Source organism: Papaver somniferum, chromosome 9 (assembly GCF_003573695.1).
Source record: "Papaver somniferum cultivar HN1 chromosome 9, ASM357369v1, whole genome shotgun sequence".
Classification (NCBI taxonomy): domain Eukaryota; kingdom Viridiplantae; phylum Streptophyta; class Magnoliopsida; order Ranunculales; family Papaveraceae; genus Papaver; species Papaver somniferum.
This window is the reverse complement of record NC_039366.1, coordinates 38,265,195-38,285,923: the sequence shown is the minus strand read 5'-3', so window position 1 is coordinate 38,285,923 and position 20,729 is coordinate 38,265,195. Positions and strand designations below refer to the sequence as shown.

General features: G+C 42.2%; 1 long non-coding RNA gene across 5 annotated transcripts; it reads right to left on the bottom strand.

The window, feature by feature from the left end:
* Positions 1 to 4,897: 4,897 nt before the first annotated feature.
* LOC113309250 lies at positions 4,898 to 7,285 on the bottom strand. 5 transcript variants are annotated; one of them, XR_003340463.1, is made up of 6 exons: positions 6,986 to 7,285; positions 6,818 to 6,905; positions 6,196 to 6,396; positions 5,792 to 5,867; positions 5,439 to 5,583; positions 4,898 to 5,295 (listed from the first exon to the last, which is right to left on the bottom strand). It is a non-coding gene; the product is annotated as an uncharacterized LOC113309250 (long non-coding RNA). The 5 variants fall into 5 exon arrangements; XR_003340464.1 differs by having other exon boundaries at positions 7,005 to 7,285; XR_003340462.1 differs by having other exon boundaries at positions 7,019 to 7,285.
* Between the last annotated feature and the right edge of the window lie 13,444 nt (positions 7,286 to 20,729).

The following is a 20,729-nucleotide window of genomic DNA, read 5'->3' as shown; positions in this document are numbered from 1 at the left end:
AATCCTTGTAGTAACTCCATATATTCTTTGATTACTTCGCTGCATGTGTACAAGATTTTATTTCCATTATTTTCTTTCTTCTGTTCTCACACGTCTCTGCAGCTGTTGATAGGCTCCCAACATGATGCTTTCACGTCTTATATGATGCTACAAACGCTGCAGACACACGCCATCTCCCAGAATATCTCAACTGACTCGTGACAGAGGGAGAAAAACCGGAGAACACCCAAACTCTGTTTCGCTCTCCACATACTTTCTCTTCCTTTTTCGAGATTACCATAATATCCAATTGAAATCCTAGAGAAAATCTCGCGGAATCAGCCACAAATCTTCCACAGAAAATCATCGATATTCAAACCATAATATCTTGTACTCCTCTGTTTGTATTTATCCGACCATACAATTAATTTTAACCGTTTCTATCACACTTACCAATCCTGTGGTGACTGAAATGGCCTATACAAGTCTGAATCCGTGAAAAACTCCAAGTAAATCTCCGGCCAATCTTTCCCAGAAAACCCGAGAAAATTAGCCTCTCATGTTTTGTCGAGAAACCATATCCAGCCAAATTTCACCGATCAAAATACCCATGCTAACCCTTTTGTGCTCTACCAAATCCATTCCAACAAAAATCCGAAGTTGAATCTCTCTAAATCTCCCTTAAATTTCGAACTCTAATCTGCCAGGGAAGAACTAAACTTTCCCGCCAAAACTATTCTCTTTAAAACCGTGAAGAAGGGGTGTGCCCCTTAGCGAAGTCTGAGGTGCAAATAGCAAATGGTGTCCCTTATCAACTGAAGTGCCCCTTATCCGAAATGTTGGAGTGTAAATAGTAAATAGGGTGCCCCTAGTAATTGAGGTACCCCTTAGCCAACAATGAGAGTCCAAATAGCAAATAAAAATCCTCCGGAGGTGCCTCTAACAGTTTCTCGAGCCGATTCTTCTAAAATTGCTTATTGCCAAAAAACACCTACAAACAAGTTTATTAGTGATAAAATGAGTCACAGCTAATGTATTTATGGGTGAAAATGCGTCACACTTGGGTGTTCATCACTTCCATAAGTGGATGCAACTTTCCCAAGTTGACTCCAAAAAAATTATTTTTTAACTCTCGGGGGTATTTGTGCAAGGTCATCAAAAATAAAAGGTATTTATAACATTCCCACTAACTTTTTTTGTGCCTCATGAAAATGTTGTTTTGGCTCGTTAACTGTCATGCCGAAAGGCATACTCTATAAGCATCTTGAATTTTTTTTCCAAATGAATTTTTTTTCTATACAGTCACTTATCTAAAAAGGTCCATTACCAAACGGTCTGTTAAACTCTAAATATTATGTAGTAATCTTTGAATAAAAATTCATTTGCCTCAATAGGTGACTAATACTCAAAATATCAATTGCAGTATAAACAATACGACTTTCAGTTAAAGGCAGGCTTGAATGTAGATAATTCACCTCCTTTGGATATCATAACTTACACTTAAATATGGCACCAGAAATTGTATTCATCATGGTATGCTGAAACTGACTAAATTCCTAACATTCGCATGTTCTAGAACATAAACAACACTATATAAAACAATCTGTTCATCTACTAGTGGTTTGGTAAACTTCAATCTCCCCTGGCATCCCATTCTTCAAAATATTGATGTACTCGGATTAATTAAATATAACTTTGCTAATTTCATGAACCATGATTAATAATTACCTTTGATAGAGGTAAGTTATGCTAGACATTCAAATAAAATCAATTTATAGTGAAACGATCATTAAGACTTGTTAGTCACACATAATTTATGTTTGGGAATTACATTCAGATAAATAAAATCATTTTGTGGTGAGACAATCATTCAAACTTGTTAGTCACATATAATTTATTTTAGAGAATTATATTACATCCGTGACAGACAAAAAAATGTGAACGAGACATGATATAATAAAGAAAGAAAAAAGAAATCCACATGATATGTTTGTGATGACATTGCATTTTCGTATATTATTATATCCTTGTTTAACATTTATATTGTTCGCGGTGAAAATTGAGCTGCAAATTCATTGTCTTTTGAATTTCATAAAAATAATTAGTGTCATCATGAGATAGGGTGAAGATAACATTGTCAACATTTCTTATACATAATATAGATTCATGTAGTGTTATAATAGCATTAGTTTGTGAAAAATTAATGCATTAACATGTTCAACTCTATGTACTAACTGATTGTTAGTAGCGAACCCAAAAAGATAAAAAAATAAATTATAAAAAATAATACATTAGATTATTTTTTTTGATATAGATGAATAGATTTATAAAAAACATAAATATAAAAACTTGTACCACCACACGATACAACCATAGTTCAATTGATGCAAACAACATGATGGAAATTGGAAGTATAAACTTTTACGATTCGTCGTTGTGGGAAAAATCTACTCACCATATCCGGGTGAAAAGTCAAACCATCTGCTTGAATACAATATCTTGTAGATTATGCATGAGCACCTTCTAGCTAAAAGGCCAAACTATATTTTCCATTTAACATACACTAGTGTCATAATTATTGGTATCGAACTTCAGTTTCCTCCATCATATAAATCTTCCAAATTTATTCCTAAAACAATGAAATACTTACTTCTTCAGTCAATTAAAAACATTTTATTAATTATTTTACGGACAAGTATGATCACTTTTTATACATCATAAGCCAAATAAATCAACGAAATAAAAAACTTAAATATTTATATAAAAGATGTGGTACTTGTTAGCTTTTTTATTTTCACAATACTTCATTCTGGAATCCGCCTGCAAAAAAAAAATAAAAAAAAAAAATAAACTACTAAGATCGACAAACAATAAAGAGAATGGATTAGTGAATAACACAATATCGTGCATACTTAAAAGCTCATTTTTCTTTGAACATAAATATTTAGAATGTTCTCTTACATACAACTAAATGATTAATCATATACTAAACAATCAGGGAATTTTCAAGGTATTTTTTTTAAATGACATGTCATTATTACAAAAGAAATTAATGATGGAAAATCGTTACAATAATGAGTATATGAGTTTGGGGACGGTTATGGAGAAATTATCTTCTTATCCTCAACTTAAAATGCCAAGTTACTTTGATACCCACTACTATATCCACCCAATATCTACTCTTGCCCACCATGAACCTCAACATCTCAACAACTCCCCCTTTTTTCTTCAAAAATATTTTGAAATTATAAATTTCGTGTTAATTATCGAAATTCGGAAAACAAAATTAAATCAACTGAAATAAATTTTTCATTTCTTGTGCCTGAAAATTGGAAGATAAAAAAATAATATATTGGGAACAACTGATAGCATGAGACATAACTCCATTCATCCCATTCCATCGATTTTAGTGTCAGAAAACTTCATCAACAACTATAATCAGTTATTTTTTGAAACATCGATTTAAGCCTAGATTTAAGTTTAATTGATCTCTCGTAGAAGTATTGATACTAATTCATAATTTTGAGAATTTAGATATGGGTTATCTTCATTCAAGGTATTTCATTAATTCATTATTTTTTATCTAACTCGGAGGTTTAATAATTTTTAAAATTGGACGTTACAAAAATACAATTTTTTATGGTGATTATGAACATCTTTATCTTTCAAATCGATATGTGGCTGTAGATTTTAGGTTTATGGTTTATGTATTTGTTGGTTGTATTTAAGAAGATCTGTACATGTTAAGAATCGATATCAGATATCTATCTTGCGGAATCACAAAGTCTGAGACGAGGAGAACTTTGTGGTTACTCTCTATCTCGCCTAAAAGAGATTATGAAAACCTCGATAACAGTAAAGAAAGATCAAGATACATGTAATATCAAGGTAAAAGATAGTCGGACTTCACGAATTCCTAAGGCAAGTCTTTAAGTCGTTAACCTAATTATATTTCTCATGTCAAGATCCAAATTCAATAGCTTCCTGTTGAGAAAACTTATTTTAATAGAAGACGACTCTAGCATGCAACTAGGACACACGAAGGTGGCAGGGATTAAATTTCCCATTAGTCTGAGTCTCTTTATTTAAATACTTTCAAGATCGAAGGTCGCTTAAGATTCAAGCTTAGGTAGCTTGAGAATCAAGCAAACACTTTCTAAGTTTAGATGAAACACTGGTTAGGGTTTCACGTAAGCATATGATAAATTCGACTTGAAATCACATAGTAGAATATACATGATGGTCAGACGCAACCGAGCCGTGTATAATGATAGTTCATGGCCAGTTAGTCGTGTAGAACCATAAGCTTAGTCATCATTATTTAACACTTTAGAGTTTAATCTTGTTGCGCAATCACAAGCGATTAAGTGATCAAAAATGTCTTAGAAATGTCTTAGATAGTTAATCAAATGCTAAACATATTGTAGAAAATAGTTTGAATGCATTGAAAATACTCGACATAGATGGTGTACATATCGGGTATGTGTACCAACCCAATTCGTGAACTCAGGCTACCAAGGTATGCGTACCGCGTACGTGTAGCTCAAAGCAGTTTCTGAACTCATGAGATTTACTAGTCCAAAATGCGGAATTTAGGACATACCAAAACTGTCGAAAATCGAGTTATACGACAAATATGGTCTGTAATAACGTCTGTCATATATTTGGTGTATTATTTATTATAAGACGGTTCGTAGTTGTCTAAAATTAACAACGAATTTCGTTTGTCTAAAATTAACGACTGACGATGATTGTCAAAATTCTGTAATCAGAGATTCAGCCTAATCTGATTCAAGTAAGTCAATTTCAGCTGAATCTGATTGAGTGAGAATTTATTTATTTTTCCTTTCTCCTTTTATTTTCTGCTTTGTTCGTTACTGATTTATGATAATACTACAGACAAGCCAACACATGAATGTTGTAAGCAAATGTAACCCATTCTATTAAAATTAACTTTTAATTCATTTAACAACTCAACAATTAAATTCAACAACAAAAGCTACTTCATGTTCATAACAACAAAGAAGAAAAAACGATAAAAATAAATTAAAACATTACGATTTAACATCCAAGTGCACGAGTTACGTATTGCTTTGGCCATTCAATCGTCTCACTGGGATCAATATATCCAAGTTTTCCATCTCCCACACATAGTTCCATATTCCTATCTGTTTTATCATCTATAAGGACTTCATAATTTTCATCATTTGGTGGTGTACTAAAATTAACATGTCCAAGTGCAACTGCCTTCTTCTTTACATCTTCCAGTAAAGGATGACGACCTTTCAAAGATCCAAGCTCCACTACTGCAAGTCACTGCAGAGAAAAGCATACATAGGTCAGAAAACTTGGTGAGAATCTAATTAACATTAGATGGTAAGGTACCCACTGGTAGAGAACGTAGTGGGCATGCCAAACATGCTTAAAACAACAGAGGTTAAGACAGTTAAGGGTGTTACCAACACATGCAGCCAAGATAGACCAATACAAGCTGACTATTCCGAGCCAGATGAACAAAGTTGACATTACAGTGCAGATTACCAAAAGTTTATCACCTCGAGGACGACCCTGGACCATGACAGTGCAGCTCTCTCGTCAATAATGCTAGCAGGCAAACGAAAACAGAAAAGAGGGTTTGTAAATGGATTTTCCAATGTTGCACTTCTGGGAATAAAGAATGATATTGCAATTCAAGTAAAACGGAAAAGTAACCATGTAACCAAAACTCCAAGATAAATTCAAATGTGCTTGAAATTTAGTAATCATGCAACCAAAACTCCAAGATAAATTCAAATGTGCTTGAAATTTTTACCATATATCTTGTTTTTGGTACTTCTGACCCAATTTCACAAGCTCTGCCATGACGCAATCCGTAATGCAAGGAGTGCCTTGTTACCAAAAGGAATTGAAAAAACAAAACAACAAATGAGTTGATGTAAAACAAACAAGCATATCAAACCAACCAGACACAATAAATATCACAGAGTACTAAAAATGAGAATGATTTTGAAGTAAGATAACAGTAATATGCTTAACGAAAACATTCTACTTTTACGACACAGTTAATATTGGTGTCAATTCTTATCAACTATGCACAGTTTTGTTAACTAAAATTCCGCTCTTGGATAACCTTGATCAGCTTTGACGTATGGGCAATTGCATAAGTAAAGGTGGTACACAAGAGTGATTATTGGGTCAGGAGCCAAAAGTACGTACAGTGGTTGAAGTAGCACAGTCCCTTAAGTAGCTGGAACCATGTATTTCTAAAGTCCAGAAGGAAATCATTGTGCTGGTGAAATGAAATTAGCGGTCAAAGACGGTGACGTAGATACACCAACAACTCCTACTAGTCATACCACTCTTACAACACCTGCTAATCCTGCCATACACCATCAACTCCTGCAACACCTCCCACTCCTACAAAAAAAATATAAAAGAGAAGAAAAAAATGTAAGCAACCAAGAAACTTCTTTGTTTTATAACAAACAAAAAAAAATTTGGTCGGAAACTGTAATGCGAAAGATGTATCGAGCAAAAATTGCTGGACTTGGATATAAAATAAACAAGCATACCAAACCAATCATACACAATGAAGATCACAGGGTAACATTCAAATATACAGAACAAAAAGAAGAACCAATATTATCGCAAATTATTTTCACCTTCCCCTTAGTTGCCAGTAACCACACACATCTGTACCCAAACTACTAAAATTATGGTTGTATCATTAAGCCTAGTGAATAATCCCATACAGGTTGCATGTAAGGGCTGATTAAAATAAAAAGATCATCATATTTAATAAAATAGAAACCAAAAATTAGAGAGATTGATGAATTACTGTCTAGTTCGATAACTCTTGTACAATCCTCCTCTTCTCCTCTTAAATATCTAATCAAATACAATCCTCCTCTACTCCTCTTCAATCTCTAATCAAACAAACAAATAAGTAATTAAATCTGGAAAAGAAAAAAAATATCAAAATTACACGAATCTATACTGATTTTACATCTCTATCTCTCGTCCACCTGGGTTTATTCACCTTACGAAAGATTTCTAGTCCAGATCTAGATGATGATGAAATCTTCCCTATGTTCGTCTTTGGCATCAACCCACCACCACTTTCACCGCTAAATCTTTGTTTAGAAATTGGAATTGGAATCGGAATCGAAATGGGTTCAAGTTTCAGTAAAAATTGGGGTTTTAGAGAAAATTAAAGATTTACGTGATGAAGTTGATTAAATACGCTAATCAAGTTTAATGGCTGTGTTAAGAAAAAGAAACTCAGAAGAATCGAGTGGGGGAAGTTAGGAAGTTTCAGTTTTGATAAACACGAAGTTGCTACGATTCGGTTTTGAGAAGTTCCTAAATCTAATTATAGGCCCTACGATTAAAGTGATCCAAGGGTTGGTGTTTTGATCCGATAGGGGTGGAAAATTAAGGGAATATAGGGGCAAACAAATAGGAAAAGAAATTACAGGTTGTTAGCGTTAATTAATCACGCCTAAATTATTTGACAAATCTCATCTGTAGAATATTTAATGACATGCCTAATCTGTCCTTTTATCAAATCCTGAAGTGTCCAAAAAAAAAGATTTTGGACTAGTGTTAGTATGCATACCCGGATGCGTACCTGTTGATGGTGGTTTTTAACTTAGGGGTAAAATCGTAAAATCTTAATCTGACGTGACGTCATTCTATAAGAAAACGGAGCCATGAGTACCAATATCTCCACTAGCACATTTATTGAGCCTTTCAATAAGTCTACGAGAAATTTACCCGGGTATCTTTTTTTTTTTGCTATGTTCCACGGCAGAACCCTTAGTATTGGCTGCCATCTTCTTCGCTCATACCAGCTACACTGTGCCAAAGGGCATGCCAGTCATGCCAGCCACGCCACCGTGCCAAAGGCATGCCAGCCACGCCACCGTGCCAAAGACATGCCAGCCATGCCAGCCACGTCACTGTGCCAAAGGCATGCACGAGTCATGCAAGCCATGCCAGCCACGCCACTGTGCCAAAGGCATGCGCAAGCCATGCCAACCACACCAGGCGCCAACGGAAGGTAGCCACGATCAACGACTACCCTTCCACCTGAGATGCCGATCTCGGCCGTCCAAGTTTGCCACCAAACTGACCTCTGGCAACTTTTGGCCACAACGCCAAATTCCTTGGTTTGTGCCACCAAACCCGAATTTGGTCAAACCACTGTGCCAAAGGCATGCGCGAGCCATGCCAGCCACACCAGGCGCCAACGAAAGGTAGCCACGATCAACGGCTACCCTTCCACCTGAGATGCAGATCTCGACCGTCCAAGATCGCCACCAAACCGACCTCTGGCAACTTTTGGCCAATACGCCAAATTCCTTGGTTTGTGCCGCCAAACCTTAATTTGGTCACGCCACTGTGCCAAAGGCACGCGCGAGCCACGCCAGACACACCAGGCGCCAACGGCAGGTAGCCATAATCGACGACTACCCTTCCTCCTGAGATGTAGATCTCGGCCGTCCAAGTTCTCCACCAAACCGACCTCTGACAAACTTTTGGCCACAACGCCAAATTCCTTGGTTTGTGCCGCCAAACCCTAATTTGGTCACGCCACTGTGCCAAAGGCATGCGCGAGCCATGCCAGCCACACCAGGCGCCAACGAAAGGTAGCCACGATCAACGACTACCCTTCCACCTAAGATGCAGATCTCGGCCGTCCAAGTTCGCCACCAAACCGACCTCTGGCAAACTTTTGGCCACAACGCCAAATTCCTTGGTTTGTGCGCCAAACCCTAATTTGGTCACTCCACTGTGCCAAAGGCATGCGCGATCCATGCCAGCCACACCAGGCGCCAACGAAAGGTAGCCATAATCGACGGCTACCCTACCTCCTAAGATGCAGATCTCGGCCGTCCAAGTTCGCCACCAAACCGACCTCTGGCAAACTTTTGGCCACAATGCAAAATTCCTTGGTTTGTGCCGCCAAACCCTAATTTGATCACGCCACTGTGCCAAAGGCATGCGCGAGCCATGCCAGCCACACCAGGCGCCAACGAAAGGTATCCACGATCGATGGCTACCCTTCCTCCTGAGATGCAGATATCGGTCGTCCAAGTTCGCCACCAAACCGACCTCTGGAAAACTTTTGGCCACAACGCCAAATTCCTTGGTTTGTGCCGCCAAACCCTAATTTGGTCACCCCATTATGCCAAAGGCATGTGTGAGCCATGCCATCCACACCAGGAGCCAACGAAAGGTATCCACGATCAACGGCTACCCTTCTACCTGAGATTCAGATCTCAGCTTTACAAGTTCGCCACCAAACTTGTGGAAAATTTTGGTCGCAATGTCAAATTCCACGGTTTATGCCAAAACCCTAATTTGGCCGCGCCTAAAGTATGCACGAGCATGAAGGCCATGCCACCATGTCGCTGGCCGCCAAACGAAAGGTAGCCACGATCAACGGCTACCCTTCCTCCTGAGATTCAGATCTCATCCATACAAGTTCGCCACCAAACTTGTGGCAACTTCGGGTTGCAATGACAAATTCCACGGTTTATGCCAAAACCCTAATTTGGCCGCGCCTAAAGTATGCACGAGCATGCCGCTGGCGGCCAAACGGAAGGTATCCGCGATCAACGACTACTTTTCCTCCCGAGATGCAGATCTCAGGCGTACAAGCTTGCCACCAAACCAAACGACTTGTGGAAACCTTTTGGCTACGATGCTAATTCTTTGGTCACGGCACCAAACCCTAATTTGGCTATGCTGTCAATTCTTGGCCACGGCACACTCTTGGCTACAATGCCAATTTCTTTGGTCACGACACCAAACCCTAATTGGCCACGCCAAGAGCATGCACAAGTCGCGCCGCGGTCACTCTGTCGGCTGCTAACAGAGGGTAGCCATGGTCAACGGCTACCCTTCCTCTTGAGATGCAAATCTCAGCCATCGAAGGTCGCCACCGAATCGACAAACCTCTCAATCTTAACTTGCCATACGCTAGCAGCATGCTACACGTTTTCCATGAAAACACTCGAGACATCAAAACATGTCACAAACTGGGGGATGCTCATCAGGGTATTGGTCTGGCGGTTTACAACGTGCGGCGTGCAGTATGCCCGTTACAAGAAAGTGTCATAAAGGTGAGGCAGTTAGCAATGACAAGAAATAAGTGGTGAAACGTATCCTCATTATGGAAACATCAATTCCAGGCGTTACCCGTTACCACTTTTTTTCACCACTCAACCACTTCCACTTCTTACGAAGCCAGAGTACGTTTTATTACGACTTGTATAAATAGGTTTCACCTATTTCCACCAAACAACAAGTTTTGGTCAGGTGAACACTTCAACACTCAGAAATCACCTGGTAGCTTTCCATCTTGGCAATCCAGCTTTACCTTCTGATACAAGTCGTAAAACAACCACACCTTTCAGAATCAACTATTCTGGCTTCAGCACTCTCTTCGCTTCCCTCCCTAAGACCAACCCTTCTCCTTCACTTTGTGACCGAAGCAAGTCTGGAACGTCCATTTCTTGGTTTAGGCCGGATTTGTACAGATTGACCTCTCGAATCTAAAGTACTCTCGTGCAGTACATTTTTTAGGGTTTAGACCCGTTTCTCACCCACACACACGAAATTACCGAAATCAGCAGAAATTGTTATCACCCTCTAACAATTGGCGACCACAGTGGAAGATTAATCTCTCGATTACGATATCAATTTCCAATTCCCGATTTTACTTCTCAACTCAAACTCCAGAATATGGTCGGTCTTAGAACTGAGTCCATAATCCCAAATTCCGCTCAGACTCTGGAGAATGATGACGTTTCCTCTCCCAACACGACATCTAATGGCGAAGCCGATGGAGAAATTCCAAGGCTGGCCGAATTGTCATGGGTCAGGAGATCCACACCAGGAACATGGACCTGATTAAGGAGGCGATTAACAACATACTCGACTTCCTTATCAGCTTGACGTCGGATTCGGGTGACTCACACGACCTGAAAACTCCAAGACTGGGGACTGACATCCCGGACGATCACTCTCAGGTCAACAGTTTCACCATCAATCAGAAACCGGTCTGTCAGGAGGTAACCACGTTGGTGGAAAATTTATGTGAACTTCTACATATGTCAAAGGATCAACGAGCGGAGACATTTACCGCTATCAATCAAATAGTCGTAAACGCGTGTTTGGTCCCTTCACGCCTGGAAACTTCAAGAATATCAGAGATGTCCGTCAACGACAACGACATAATGGCAGAAGAAGGACATAACCGGGCCCTACACGTCACTGCTCGTATCAAGGATGTAGAGTTCAAAAGGTCCCTCGTAGACACGGGTGCGTCCTCCAATGTCATTGCCCTCAGAACGCTCAGGACAACAAAGGTGCGGCCAAGCGAATTTATACGGCAACCTACCACGATGAAAGATTTCGAAGGAAACCAAACCAGCACGTACGGATACATCAACCTGAATTTGTCAGTGGGACCAGTCCAGTCAACGGTGAAATTCGAAGTAATCGAGAAGGAGCCAGATTACCACATGATACTGGGAAGACCGTGGCTCCATGATAACAGGATCGTTCCTTCGACATATCACCAATTCCTGAAAACCATGTTGAACAGAGAAGTCATCCGCATCCCCGCGTCATTATCTCCTTACGCATCAATATGTGGCATGGAGATGTTCGAACCGAAGAAAGATTCGCGCGGCCCGGCAGGCAAGGCTCGCTGCACTCCACTGCCGACGTCAATCGAAGAAGACGACAAGCTCACCCGATCTCACACCATCCCTTCAAAGAAAAAGCATGCCAGCTTCCTCTCATCAAGTGGAAATTTGGCTCGCTCCCATACCAAACGGGAGCGGGGTTTTATTGTAAGTCGTGATGAGGAAGGGAGAACCGTATATCGGCGCCGCTATTAACAATTAACAGGGGAGGCTACTACCCAGTCTCTCCGCCCAATAGAATGCAATCACCACGTCAACTACATGACAGAACCAACTCCACCACGGATGAACTTGAAATTGTAAACATCGGAAGCGAGGAATCTCCACGACTTGTCTAAATCAGCTCAACTTTATGCGCCGACGAACGCGCAAAGCTTGTGAACCTTATCAAGGAATATCAAGATGTATTCGCGTGGAAAGACGAGGAAATGCCTGGCTTGGACGAGAAGCTGGTCACTCATCATCTACACATAATACACGGATCCAAACCGGTCAAACAACCTCCGAGACAGTTCAGACACGATGTGGAGGAACAGATCAAGATAGAGATTCAAAAACTGCTGGCTGCTGGTTTCATCAAACCCATTCACCATCCCACTTGGCTAGCCAACGTAGTTCCAGTGAAAAAGAGCGGCCAAATCAGGTGTTGTGTCGATTTTAGGGATCTGAACAAATGCTGCCCTAAGGACGATTTTCCTCTTGCTAACATCGACATGCTGGTAGGCGCCACCAGTGGACACGATATGTTCTCCTTTATGGACGGATACAACGACTACAATCAAACAAAAATGTACGAGCACGACGCAAGTAAGACGGCTTTTCGAACTCCTCTTGGAAACTTTTACTATACTGTAATGCCCTTCGGCTTGAAAAATACTGGCGCCACATACCAACGCGCCATGACCACTATTTTTCATGACATGATGCACAAGGAAGTTGAAGATTATGTAGATGACATAGTGGTTAAATCAAAAACCCGGGAGGCCCATACAGAGGTTCTACGAAAAGTGTTTGAAAGATGTCGCGAGTACAAGCTGAAGATGAACTCGTTGAAGTGTTCTTTTGGTGTTTCTTCGGTAAAACTCTTAGGTTTCTAGGTGACCGCCGGAGGAATCAAAGTCGATCCAGTCAAAACCCAAGCCATCCTCACGATGCCATCCCCGCGAACTGTGAAGGAACTCCAGAGTTTCATGGGTAAGGTAAACTACATTCGGCGTTTTATACGGGGTTTAGCTCAACTTGTTGCTTCATTCACTCCCTTGATGAAGAAGGGAGCAAGCTTTGTTTGGACCACGCTACAACAGGAGGCGTTTCAGAAAATTAAACAAGTACTGTCATCCCCAGCCGTCATGAAATCCCCCATGCAAGGAAGACCATTGTGCCTCTACACCGCCTTTAGCGACACCGCTGTCGGAGCTCTTCTCTCCCAAGAAGATGACGAAGGAGTTGAGCACCCCATATACTACTTCAGTCGGACCTTGAGAGATGCCAAACTCAGATATCCCAAAGCAGAAAAGGCATGCCTAGCCCTGATTCACTCCATCTAGAAATTCAGGCATTATCTGCTCTCAAACAAGGTAATGCTGATATCTAAGTCTGATCCCGTGAAGTTCCTGCTCTCAAAACTGGCCCTGATAGGAAGACTATCCAAGTGGCTCCTCCAAATGTTAGAGTTTGATATAACATGTGCTTCCCCAAGAGATATAAAAGGACAAGCGATTGCAGATTTTATAGCAGCTTTCCCAGGAGAGAATAATACAACACTACATGAAGACCTTCCTGGAGATTTTCCGGAAATCTCTTTTGTCAAAGAAGAAGCGTGGATACTATTTTTCGACGGCTCTGCCACCCCTAGCAATAATATCGGGGGAGTAGGCGTGGTCCTAGTATCCCCAACCGGTGATGTCTTCTCACACTCCTTCAAGCTAGATTTTCATTGCACCAATAATTCAGCAGAATACGAAGCCTTTCTCATAGGATTGTCATTAGCTAAGCAAGCTGGAGCCACGCGTCTGGAAATAAGAGGCGATTCTAAACTCCTGGTCAACCAGATGAATGGAGTGTACACACTGAAGGAAGTGACATTGGCCCTGTATATAACCGAGGCACAAATTCTACTAAATTACTTCTCCAATGCGACCATAACACATGTCGCCCGCGACAGCAACAAACACGCTGATTGCCTAGCCACATTAGCATCAAAGCTGTAGTTCGAAGGTTTTGAGGAAACCCTGAAGGTGAAGAGACGAACCGTGGCTTCAACATGGCTTTCACAACCCGAGGAAACCAAAGCCGGCGACTGGAGAACACCGATTATCCAAGAACTTAACAGCTCACTTTCTCAAGGAAAGGTTAGTCTCAAAACTTCACAAAATTTCTGCGTGCTTCGAGGAGTGCTGTATCACCAGAACCCGGACAGTTCCTTGTCAAGGTACCTTGGGGAAGAGGAGGCGCAACAACAGCTTAGCCGTATTCATGATGAGATTTGCAGGCTAACACTAGTGGTAACGCTTTACCGCCGTTTGCAACGCCTTGGCTACTACTGGCCAGAAATGGAAGCTCAATCTCGGTTACTCCAAGGGTCTTGTTCCAATTTCCAAGGGCCACCACATCAGTTGGAAATCCTCAATATTGGCCACGCTTGGGACTGGAAAGCGCCATACATCAGCTACCTTCGCGACAGCGTGCTCCCTACCAGCAAGAAGAACGCAACCAAGATGAAGAAAAGGTCCGAGAGGTTCACATTCCACGAAGGAGTCTTATATCGTAAAAGCTTCAGAGGAAGTTTGTTACGGTGTTTAAATAAGGCAGAAATCCCGAACATGCTGAAAGAAATGCACGAAGGTAAACACCAAGGAAAACGAAAGCTATTTCTCCAGATACACGAGAGATACTACTGGCCAACCATGGATGATGACGCGGCTGCCTTTGTTCATAAATGCAAAAAATGCCAAATCCATGGGAACCTTATCCATGCAACTCCGACTCCTTTGCACTCGATAAGCAGTCCGTGGCCCTTTTATAGCTGGGGACTCGACATCATTGGAAAGATCAACCCGATGTCGTCAAAGAAGCACGAGTACATAATAACTGCAACCGAGTATTTCACCAAATGGTTCGAAGCCATCCCTCTACGAGGAACTACGGGAGCCACAATCGCGACGTTCATTAAGGAGTACATCATCTGCCGATTTGGCGTGCCTAAGCACATCATCACCGACAACGACACTCCTTTCTCCAACAAGAAAGTACGGGAATCACTTGAAGAATATGGAATCAAGCAATTTTTCTCCATCGTGTACTATCCTCAAAGAAACAGACAGGACGAAAGCACTAACAAGACTTTGATCCGAATCCTCAGTCAGACAGTACACGATAATCCTCGGACATGGCACGAACAATTTCCAATGGCATTTTGGGCGTACCGGACATCACCAAGGAGTTCCACTGGTGCCTCTCCATATTCCCTCGTCTACGGCGCAGACGCTATCCTCCCAGCATAAATCTAAATCCCATCATCTAGGATTTCCGAAGCAAGCGGAGTTCAATGGAATGAAGCTGAAGCATCGAACGCCAGGGTAGCAGAGTTGGACACCGTGGATTCCAGAAGATCCAGACCGGAAGAACACGCGCAAGCATACAGAAATAGAGTTTCCAGAGCATATGACAAAGCTGTGAAACCTCGGGTTTTTCAAGTAGGAGATTTGGTACTGAAGACTGCCAAACACATCCAGCAAGACGTGTCCACACCAAAATTCTCCCCAAAATGGGAAGTCCCTTATAGAGTCACGAAAGCATACAACAGTGGGTACTACAAGGTCATTAAAGAAGACGGAGTAAAACTGGAGGCAGTCATCAGCCGAAAGTGGCTCAAAGCATACTACGCCTGACCGTCGCCTCACACCTTGCTGCATCATAGCACGACTAGACAAGCATATTTTCCGCTTTCTTTCACATCTCAGTTACCAAGTTTCTTTTAATTGAAGCAAATTAATAAAATTCTCTTATTTCTTCAAAACCGATACAAAAAAAATACATGCTCGAGGCTCAGAAAAAAAAACCGAGCATCTCACAACTACGTAACGCAGAAAAGCCCATCCAACAGGTTATAATTTCTAGAAAGCATCATCTTCAACCGGTTTTGATACCATTCAGTCCTGCTCTTCAAGTTTTGGATTGACTCTTCCACCTTCTGTGACTCCACGGCCAGAGCCTTCTCCTCTTCCAAAATGGATTTTGTGACGGGAACGACGTTAGAAAGAATACCGGCTCTGTCAACCTTCACAATGCCAAGACGATGCCGCAACCAACTTACATTAAACTCAAGGGATTCACAGGTAGACACCATGTTTTCCCACCTTTCAATAGTTAATTCTGTGACGTTGCGGATGGATGTGCCTTCCATTTCAACAATCATATGCAGAAGACAATTCACTTTGGTAACCAAGGCCGACGAACAATGCTTCACCACGTTCCTGGTGGCAATATGGCCATATCTTCTCCATATTTTCGTATACAGAATCACGAATTCCTTTCGCACTAAGAATTTACCGACGCTTCGGTAGCTAGAAGATAAACACTTCATGCGGATTTCAAATGACAAGCCTGCATTGGGATATTCATGGCAAGAGATACCTAAATCAGCATTTTCCAGATCAGCAGTGGTAGGTGTGCTCGGGTTCGAAGAAAGGGGGGCGGCCAGATCATCATCATCAACGACGGTCACACATGTCCCAGTTGGATATCTCTACGCAAAAGAAAGTATCCCTTCTTCACTCGTCAGCAATAATAAACAAATATCTATTGGTTAACGAAAGCATACCGGTATGATCTTCTTGAATCGGAAAATCCGAATGGGGGAATTGTTGCAAGAGCCAGATCGCTTGTGCTTGGATGAAAAATCTGGCCGGCTCGAGGATGATTCACTTCTGCTCGACATGATGAAAGAAATATGGATTCAACAAGAGAAACCTCTGCCTTTAACTTGGAAGGATGATACAGTTTCACCAGCATATATACTGCGGAAACCCTAGAGAGAAACGAATGCTGAGAAAACGTGATGAGCCTACATGACAGCCGAAAAATCATCCTCAATTAAATTTCTCGTCGAAACCCTAACGAAAATATAAAAAAAACGGTCAAATCTTCGAAGGAGGAGTGCGTTTCCTGGCTCAAAGCCCTGGCGTGGACATGCACCTGGAACAAACATTTGGCTTCCACAGAGACATTAAACACGCACGGAAGAAGAAAACCAGACCCACGAAGCTGACGCTCCACTGACGCTCCGCTGACGCATCACATCTACCGCTCTGCAGCCTAGCCAGCAGCACCACGAGCCGAATTTACGGAAAGCCGCCAGCGCAAGAGTCACGGATTATTCTTACCTCCCAAAAAGGTTAGCCGGCTCTTCCTGATCATCTTTTCATGACTCGCCGTTTCGATTTTTTCCTTGTCTGTCACCATCTCATACTTACCTCGCAACAAGGCCAATGTTCCGAGCTAAGCAAGGGACTCAATGTTGATGGTGGTTTTTAACTTAGGGTTAAAATCGTAAAACCTTAGTCTGACGTGACGTCACTTTGTAAGAAAACGGAGCCGTGAGTACCAATATCTCCACTAGCACATTTATTGAGCCTTTGAATACGTCTACGGGAAATTTACTCGGGTACCTTTTTTTTTGCTATGTTCCACGACAGAACCCTTAGTATTGGCTGGTATCTTCTTTGCTCATGCCTGCCACACTGTGCCAAAGGGCATGCCAGCCATGCAAGCCACACCGTCGTGCCAAAGGCATGCCAGCCATGCCACTGTGCCAAAGGCATGCACGAGCCATGCCTGCCACACCAGGTGCCAACGGAAGGTAGCCACGATCAACGGCTACCCTTCCACCTGAGATGCAGATCTCTGCCGTCCAAGTTCGCCCCCAAACCGACCTCTGGCATACTTTTGGCCACAACGCAAAATTCCTTGGTTTGTGCCGCCAAACCCTAATTTGGTCACTCCACTGTGCCAAAGGCATGCGTGAGCCATGCCAGCCACACCAGGCGCCAACGAAAGGTAGCCATAATCGACGGCTACCCTTCCTCCTGAGATGCAGATGTCGGCCGTCCAAGTTCGCCACCAAACCGACCTATGGCAAACTTTTGGCCACAACGCCAAATTCCTTGGTTTGTGCCGCCAAACCCTAATTTGGTCACGCCACTGTGCCAAAGGCATGGCGAGCCATTCCAGCCACACCAGGCGCCAAAGAAAGGTAGCCACGATCGACGGCTACCCTTCCTCCTGAGATGCAGATATCGGTCGTCCAAGTTCGCCACCAAACCGACCTATGGAAAACTTTTGGCCGCAACGCCAAATTCCTTGTTTTGTGTTGCCAAACCCTAATTTGGTCACGCCATTGTGCCAAAGGCATGCGCGAGCCATGCCAGCCACACCAGGCGCCAACGAAAGGTGTCCACGATCAACGACTATCCTTCCACCTGAGATGCAGATCTCAGCCTTACAAGTTCGCCACCAAACTTGTGGCAACCTTTGGTCGCAATGCCAAATTCCACGGTTTATGCCAAAACCCTAATTTGGCCGCACCTAAAGTATGCATGAGCATGCCGGCCATGACACCATACCGCTGGCCGCCAAACGAAAGGTAACCACGATCAACGGCTACCCTTCCTCCTGAGATTCAGATCTCAGCCGTCCAAGTTCGCCACCAAACTTGTGGCAACATCGGGTCGCAATTCCAAATTCCACGGTTTATGCCAAAATCCTAATTTGGCCGCGCCTAAAATATGCACGAGCATGCTGGCCATGCCACCATACCGCTGGCCGCGAAACGAAAGGTAGCCACGATCAACGTCTACCTTTCCTCCTGAGATGCAGATCTCAGCCGTACAAGTTCGCCACCAAACTTATGGCAACTTCGGATCGCAATGTCAAATTCCACGGTTTATGCGAAAACCCTAATTTGGCCGCGCCTAAAGTATGCATGAGCATGCAGGCCATGCCACCATGCCGCTAGCCGCCAAACGGAAGGTAGCCACGATCAACGACCACTCTTCCTCCCGAGATGCAGATCTCAGCCGTACAAGCTTGCCACCAAACCAAACGACTTGTGGAAACCTCTTGGCTATGATGCCAATTCTTTGGTCACGGCACCAAACCCTAATTTGGCTACGCTGCCAATTCTTGCCCACGACACAGTCTTGGATACAATGTCAATTCTTTGGTCACGACACCAAACCCTAATTGGCCACGCCAAGAGCATCCACAAGCCACGCCGCGGCCACTCCGCCGACTGTCAACGGAGGGTAGCCATGATCAACGGCTGCCCTTCCTCTTGAGATGCAAATTTCAGCCGTCGAAGGTCGCCATCTAATCGGCAAACCTATCAATCTTAAGTTTCCATACACTAGCAGCATGCTACACCTTTTCCATGAAAACACTCGAGACATCAAAACATGTCACAAACTAGGGGATGCTCATCAGGGTATTGGTCTGGCGGTTTACAGCGTGCGGCGTGTAGTACGCCCGTTACAAGAAAGTTTCATAAAGGTGAGGCGGTTAGTAATGGTAAGAAATAAGTGGTGAAACGTATCCTCATTATGGAAACATCAATTACAGGCGTTACCCGTTACCACTTTCTTTCACCACTCAACCGCTTCAACTTCTTACGAAGCCAGGCTACGTTTTATTACGACTTGTATAAATAGGTTTCACCTATTTCCACCAAACAAGAAGTTTTGGTCAGGAGAACACTACCACACTCAGAAATCACCTGGTAGCTTTCCATCTTGGCTATCCAGCTTTACCTTCTGATACAAGTCATAAAACAACCACACCTTTCAGAATCAACTATTCTGGCTTCAACACTCTCTTTGCTTCCCTCCCTAACACCAACCCTTCTCCTTCACTTTGTGACCGAAGCAAGTCTGGAACATCCATTTCTTGGTTTAGGACGGATTTGTACAGATTGATCTCTCGAATCTAAAGTACTCCCATGCAGTACATTCACTAGTACAAAAGGTCCCTTTAGCCCCGGTAAATTACCGTGACCAAAGGTTTATAGTCACCGTATTTCATTTTTGAAAAACCGTGACCAAAGCCTGCGAGGCCAAAAGTATGTTTATATGGTCTCTGAATTTCACCGCGACCAAAATTTCTTTAGGCACGAAATTTTATATGAAACAGTGTCCTAATTTGATCATTGGTGACGGATTACAGCTCACACCGTGTCCAAGTTAGCTCATTGGTCTCGTTTTACATTTACCCCGTGACGAGTTTGCACGTTGGTCGAGCATTTGACATACGTCAAGAAAGGAAATAGACAAAGCAGTAGCTGACAACAAATAGAACATAGATTCCAAATCAAACAACATATCCACGAAGCCACATTTTCCCGTCTCAAGTTACAAAGTACATAGATTTTGGGTGCAATTTAGGATCTGTTAGTTCCTCAATATTCCATAAATACATACAACATACTGTTAAAATGAACGAACACAAAATGGATGAACTATAAAATGCTGAAAGTACTTGGAATAATAAGATATCTAGAAGTTCCCGTCTGTCGCCTGAAACTTTTAAGTTCAGGTTTGTTGTACTGTCTTGTTTATAATGCATGGAGATGTGGAAGACATCAAAAGATGTAAACCCCTTACTTCTGCTACCTGAAATTTTTAGTAAGTAGTATGTCATCAAGCTTGAGCAAAACTACAAGCACTCGCAGTTAAAGATGAACTACATGTTCGAGAATACAAACATAACTTCATGAACTAACATCCGTGGCATCCACTAAGAACCAACTTAAGAAAAACAGAAAATTCTTAAAATTGAATGTCGAATAAAGTCATCTTTGATGTATATGTGTGCCCTGCCTTTTTGAAAACAGAACTTTGCTCTTTTGTCTGATGAATTCAATATTAGAACAGTATTATTAAGGAAACTAGCAGGTAATTAAATAAAGGACCTACTTACCACTTGGTGTCATTGAGTTATATATGTCCTATCATTAGTAATGAATCTAATGTGGAACAA